The sequence below is a fragment of the Cibotium barometz genome, chromosome 9 (assembly GCF_041138505.1).
Source record: "Cibotium barometz isolate CiBa-2024 chromosome 9, ASM4113850v1, whole genome shotgun sequence".
Taxonomy (NCBI): domain Eukaryota; kingdom Viridiplantae; phylum Streptophyta; class Polypodiopsida; order Cyatheales; family Cibotiaceae; genus Cibotium; species Cibotium barometz.
Genome location: NC_141054.1, coordinates 45,450,385 through 45,457,210, shown reverse-complemented (window position 1 = coordinate 45,457,210; position 6,826 = coordinate 45,450,385). Strand labels below are relative to the sequence as shown.

Sequence of the window (6,826 nt, the reverse complement as noted above, 5' to 3'; positions counted from 1 at the left end):
TAGAATTTACTCAAAATAAATATTTTTAAAAATAATTTGCACTTCATGTTTTGTTTTTTACCAAATAATTAAGATTTTAACAATAATACATATTTTTCTCAAAACTTTGGATTCCATTTCACAAAGAAAAAATTACAAGTTTGATTTTTTTTTACAAAAGTGCAAAAAGGATTCTAGAATCCACATGTTTTTTCCACTTACGATATGGACCGTTTTTTTTCACTCCAAAATTTTAAAAAAAAGAATTTGGAAAAGAGAGTCATATTTGAGTTTAAAATTCCAAGTAACTAACATGATTTTTTAAAAAAATAAAAATTTCAGGTGAAAAAATGTTTTGATTTTTAAATTTATAGTTGTAAAATATTTTGTACTTTTTATTTGTTTTGGGATTTTGAGGCAATGCAATAAACAAAAATAAATACAATATTACGACTAAAAATTTAATTTTCAACAAGACACGCTTACCTTGAAGTAGAGTTTGCACAAAAAAAGACATGTTTGTAGAGAAGATAGTCGAGTGCTCCAAAGCTCCAAACACAACTTGCACATGTGAAAAATGAACCTCTCCCTCCCCTTTTAAAGCCTCATGGTTTATAAATTTAGATTTATTTAATTAATTAATATTAAAAATATTTTCCATTGAATAAAGAATAACCCTACTAAGGCACCCCTTGAGAAGTCCAAGTTAATTCATTTTGATTATCACACTCTAGAAAATGGAGCTCCTAAGTAGTCCTAGCAATTCACAACCCTTTTGCCCTTCTATCTTGCTAACACCTTCTGTAAACACAAATTTGAATGCTAATGAAGAAACTCCTTATTCTAGATGGTGCTCAAGAAGATTTTATTTTGATGTGGTTGAACAAGAACCACAACAATTTAATGGGAATGTAGCAGTCAATGAGAGAGAGAGCATGAGAAAAGATGACCTCAAAGTGCAAGAGGTGAGAGAAAGTAACATCTTCTTTCAATGCTAGCGATTCGCGAGACATGTAGAGATTTTTGTTGTGCTAGAAATTGTTTGAGGAGCTAAGGATTTCAGAAAATCCAACTAGAGCGTAGAAATTTTTTTGGTTTAGGGAGAGGTCCATAAAATGTGTTCTTAAGGTCTTGTGTGCAATACTCCACCTTGTCAACTAAGTTTGCAGTCTTAAATGTTCCAGTTTGTAGAGCAAGTTTCTTAAAGGTGTTTTGTATAAGCAATCTGAGAATTAAAAAAATATTAGCAAATGTGGCCCCCCAAGAAAGTTTTTCTTTAACATTGAGCACACATGAAACCCCCCAATATTGTTTCCTAAAGCAATGGTTGGGAAACTTTATCACCTTCAACGGAGTACTATCTAACTCAAACTTCACACATCTCCCTGACAATTTCACTAAAAGAGAGGTATATAATTTATATGTGGAGTCACAAAAAGAAACTCTAAACCCCACTCTCTCACTTCCCTCTTTCTTGAGAATATGGAGACAAGATTTCTCTCACGTCAAAATTTCCAAGAAGAGCAGGATGGGTGTTTGCCAAATATGTGCAGAGTTGAAAGCAAAGCGAGACACAGAAAAGACTACAGAAGAAAAATGTAAGTTAAGTTTGAAGTTCTAGATCTTTTAAAGTGGCTGTGTTGGTTATTTTGAATTAATTTTTTATATTGAAAAAATATTGAATCTCTTTTACAATGCCCATTCTACATGCCTTGAAGATCCACAAGGAGCAGCAGAGCACAGAGCACCAAAAATTAGAAAAGCACAAGAAAAAGTGTCTAGAGAAGAAGGAGAAATATTTAGGCCTTGTCATTGATGGCATAGATTTAAAAAAAACTATGTTGCCTCATTTTATCCGTCCTCCTAAGAATCTCAAGGAGGAAAATTTTATCCAACTCCATGTTGTAGGAACCTTAGTTTTCAATGGTGTCATGTCATCAAGGATCTTTGTTAATTTTCCTAACATTCATAATAATCATAATTTGACAATCACCATCATTCAAACCATCATCGGAGAATGGCAAGGTAAACTACCACCCATTCTCTACGTACAACTGGATACACTAGCAAAGAAAACAAAAACCAAGTTCTCCTTACGTATTTGAATATGCTGGAATAAAAATAGATATTCAAGAAAGTCAATCTTGGGTTTTTGTTGGTGGTACACACACATGACCATATTGACCAGATGTTTAGTAGGTTCTCAATCAAATTGGCAAAGAAAAGTGCATTTGCCCTTCCACAGATTAGAGGATGCATATGTTCCCATGCCCTCCATCAAAATCATGGAAGAAACATAGGATTTTAGATGCTTTGCAACCAGAGAGGCCACTAACTTGCCATTATTTGTACAACTCAATGATCATAGTTTTTAGCATTGATTTAGAATTAAGCAAGTGGAGGAACATGCTCTCATGTGGTCCAAAAAATACTTAAACTATGAAGATTGGTTGCCAGCAGGCAGAGCAGAGGGTTTGAAGTTCTTACTATTTGTTCCTTGTCGCGTGAAATTAAACGATCAAAGTACATGCTTCTCTCTACAATGAGCGAGACACAAAAGGCTGAGAAAGAAAATTGCTCTGTTGATTTCCTGCAATGTTTGAACGAGATCAAGGACACAATACATGTTACACATGTGTTTTTTCCAACGAGCTCTCTGGCATGGTGGGGGAGTTTTTTTGCGAAGCAGGAGTAGCTGGTTCAAGAGTTCAGGGATGACACATTTCAGCTACAACATGCATTTGTGGCGCACGAGAGTGGCCTTAGTGAAAGGAGTGACAATGATGTAGCTACTGGTGTCAGCGATGCGCCAATATCAGTAGAGTTATTATCTCTTGTTCATGGAAAAACAAGGGAAATGTATGTTGGTCCCAGGAAGAGCATAAAGCATCGACAACAAGCGAAAGAAATGTGGGAAGGAAATTTAAATGAGGTAAGTGAGGGCACAATGATCGTGGTTCTTGGTTGCTACCAAACGATGAAAATGATAATCCATTTTGTCTTGCAAAAGTCGCAAAGTTTTTCAAAGAAGTGAATGCTGTGGAAGTGCATTAGTATCGGACAACTAGAGAAGATCCATTGAAAGGCAAGTACAATCCTAAGATGCTGAAAACGAACAATCAAGCATGCAAGCACACAAGAAAGCATACATCCACAAGCTCATGAGAGTGAGAGAGAGAGAGAGAGAGAGAGAGAGAGAGGAAAAACTCCAATGAGACTAATGGGATTGTCCCCTTTTCATATTTCATCAAATGTCTTATATACAAGAGCTCATAGTTTACAATGGCTGGCCACCCATTTACAATTTGGGGCCCAAAAACTAGCTCTATGTACAACTCTTTCCTATGACCGGCATTACACAAGCCGTAAGCTTGGTCATCCCATGTCTCTTTTACATTAAGTTCTTTGCATGGTTACAAAAGATGAGTTACAATAAGCGTAACCATGCTTGAAAAGTAATGTTAACTAGGGTGGTTAACATCATCACACCTAGAAAAGTTGTTCATGTGGAGTATCCTCATAAGTTTCTTCCACCATCAAGTTTCTTGTTGCTTCTCCTTTGAGCAACAATTCTTCCCAAGGTGGCCTACCTTGCTACATGCGTCACATACAAGTTTGGGCTTGTTTCAATGATAACATTGATCCATTACATGCCCCATTCTTCCATAATGGTTACATTTGATATTGGATTTGTTAAAGAATGCAGACTCCCAGTTGTTTGTTGAGATTTGTTGTGGACATTTTAGTTTCTTATCTTCTTCAAAAGAGGATTCAACACTTTCAATGAGTAAGGTTTGGAAGATTAGTAAGAGTTATTACCACTGAAGAAAACTCTTGAGGCATGCTCTTGATTAAAATTGCAATTGAATCTTTCTCATCCATGGGTGCCTTGATACCTGCAAGCTACATCATAATGCTCTTCATCTTACCTATATGGTCCACAAATAAGTCTTTGAACTCCATACCCAGCCCATAGAGCTGTATTTTCATATTTATTTTTTAATTTTTTACCCTAGCTCCAAATACCTTCTCTAGCGCATCCCAAGATTCTTTCGTAATGTACCTTATTGTTGATAGCTCCAAATACCTTCTCTATCGCATCCCCAAGACTTAACCAAATGATGGCCATGGCTTTTCTATCCTTTTTTATCCACACTTTGACTTCATCATCACTCCCTTCATCAAGCTCGTCTCCATTTACTATACATGACCTTTGTTTTCCATGTATGAAATCCTTCACCATTGAGTTTATCCACTAAGATTTAAGTGGTCATGGCCTAACGAGGAAGGTCTTACCAAGATTTTAACTAAATCTTAGCAATGTCTAATCCATGCGTGAGAAGGTATTTGGAGCTAAACATTTTCTTTGATACCATGTCAAATGAGATGGATTTGAATAGGATATGAGTGCATGACCAATGAGAGAATGAGAGCTACGATGGATGAAAGATGGAAGAAGACATAGTTAGAGTATAGTGTTGACACTAATGAAGATAAACAAGATATGGGTTAGGGCTAATCATATACTCACATTTTTTGCATTTAGAAAATTAGTTTGATATATCCATTTATAGCTCTCATAGAGCTCTCATCCACATGCTCCATGCATCCTTGTGCCATCCATGTGTTCATAAATGCCCACATGCCTTGTGCACCCTTGCACTTTCCATGTGCCTACTTTTGACCATTACATTCATCCACTCACATCTCCTAATAACCTTATACTTCATCTATTCTAATTTCACGACATCCTAAGCTACACCTCCCTTGCTTCCACATACATGTGCCCCCATACATGACATGATAGACACCACATTTCAACATGAATATGAGCAGATTATCATGGCTAGAAATCCACTTTTAAAACCTCATTTGATGCGACAATCCCTTATGCAAATTACCCCATTTGGGCCCACCACTCCCATACAAACCAAATATTATGCCACATGGTTCCAACCTTCAACCGTACCCTTTAGTGGGTGACCAGCCAGAGAATAAAGAACTCGAGTCCATGGAGAAACAAGAGACCTTATGGTCTAATGTAGCAACAGGCTCAAAACTAGCCAAAACAGATTTGCTCAAGACAAGGCTTGTCACATCCATGATCGCCCACACATATAAGCGATGGAGGCACATGAGCATACCATCGAGTCATGGAGGCGTGAGAATACCATCGAGTCATGGGGGCATGAGAATACCATCAAGTCATGGGACAGCTATGAAGAGATCCAAGTGGATACTGATGGCCAAGTGGCAATTCCAAACTTTCGTATCCAGCCAGTCTAGAGAATTTCTTTCCTTGTTGTAATCAAAGAATATGCAGAAATCGACATGGAATCTCCATGACATTTGTGTGTCCATCAAAATAAGATTCATAGCCAAGGAGTTCCACAAAAGCCGTGCTCGTGACTCACATTGCATTTACAAATTTTCATACTTTGAGCATAGCTCTTTTGATTCACTTAATAAACAATGCCAATTTATGTTTACCATTGTACATGTGTGGCATGCCATTCTAGATCCTGCCATTGTCGTGACTCTCAAGTTTCTCAAGCTCATCATCCTTCTCATCAACATTCAAGATGATTATGTCCATAGCTATAACGGGGAAGGGATGCATGTAAATTTAAACAAATGGCCATCTAATAGTGGAATTATGTATTATTATCCTCGCCTTCGTTGCCTTCCCTCTTACATGCAACCACTTTTGAGGACATGATCAACACCAACTTATAGAGATCCTTGTACTTCCTACTCCACACATTACGTGTCCTCTAGACATGAAAAAGCCGTTGCAAAGAATATGTGGGCCAGCAAAGCCCTCCCATCATTACATTTTGAGGATAAAATCTAGATCAGGTAGGGGGATGTTAACCCCATTTTGGTATTAGCTTAGTATGTCTCCATTGAATATGAAAGATAGCACAATAAGTGTCATGAAACGGCACTCTAAATCTTGTTATTATGATGAGAATAGTTGGCTATGCCATAAAACTATGTAATTTGTGAGAATTTGGTCCATCTTTCATTAATTTATGAGCACCCAAGTGTGAATAAGGGTTAATTGTATAAATAACATAATGCAAGACACAATCCCCCTTTGTGCCAATTGATTCTAGTCTTATCTCCTTGCTCTCTTGCTTGTCTATGGTGTATGAGAGAGAGAGAGAGAGAGAGAGAGAGAGAGTTGAGAGGAGAGAGAGCTATATTCTTCGTACATGTTCCTTTCATGCTTGTATTCTTAAGTGTGAGAGTAGAGAGGAGTCAATGTACTTGTATGAAAACTTGGACACCGGCAAGTTCCCCAACAAGTTAAGGTGAGCATTGTCCTTTGCATTGGGAGAGGGATGGCGTAGCCAGCAATAATTTTACAACTTAGAGGTCATTCCTGATAGCTCAATAAACATAGTGTTTTTCATGCTCACGAAAACAATTTGCTTAAATAGACTTCACATGATGTCTAAGCATAGACATGCCTATGAAGACCCCAGTGACCTCAGTAAACTAAAAACATCATCTTCAAAGCTTTCACATCCACAAAAGCACATAAATTTTCACTATGTGAAAATGGAGGTTCAATAAAGACAAAATCAAGGTGAACAAATTGCATGGTTCAATAAAGACAAAATCAAGGATGAATGAAGCTCATGGTGGTTGAGTTATCAAGACACTAAAGAAGTTCGTAACTCCAAGCAAATCAATCTTTGAACTCTTTTAGTGGAGTTATCAATGCCTGTTTTTCCTACAGGGTGAGGTCCATGGAAATGAAGACAGGTTTGGAGTCCTCGTTCCGCGTGAGTCTGCAATATTCACCTCTACAAGTCCATCATATGAGGATCCTATTTGA

General features: G+C 37.3%; 1 pseudogene; it reads left to right on the top strand.

Annotated features, from left to right (window-relative positions):
- Window positions 1-2,167: 2,167 nt before the first annotated feature.
- Window positions 2,168-6,826, top strand: LOC147635625 (uncharacterized; annotated as a pseudogene).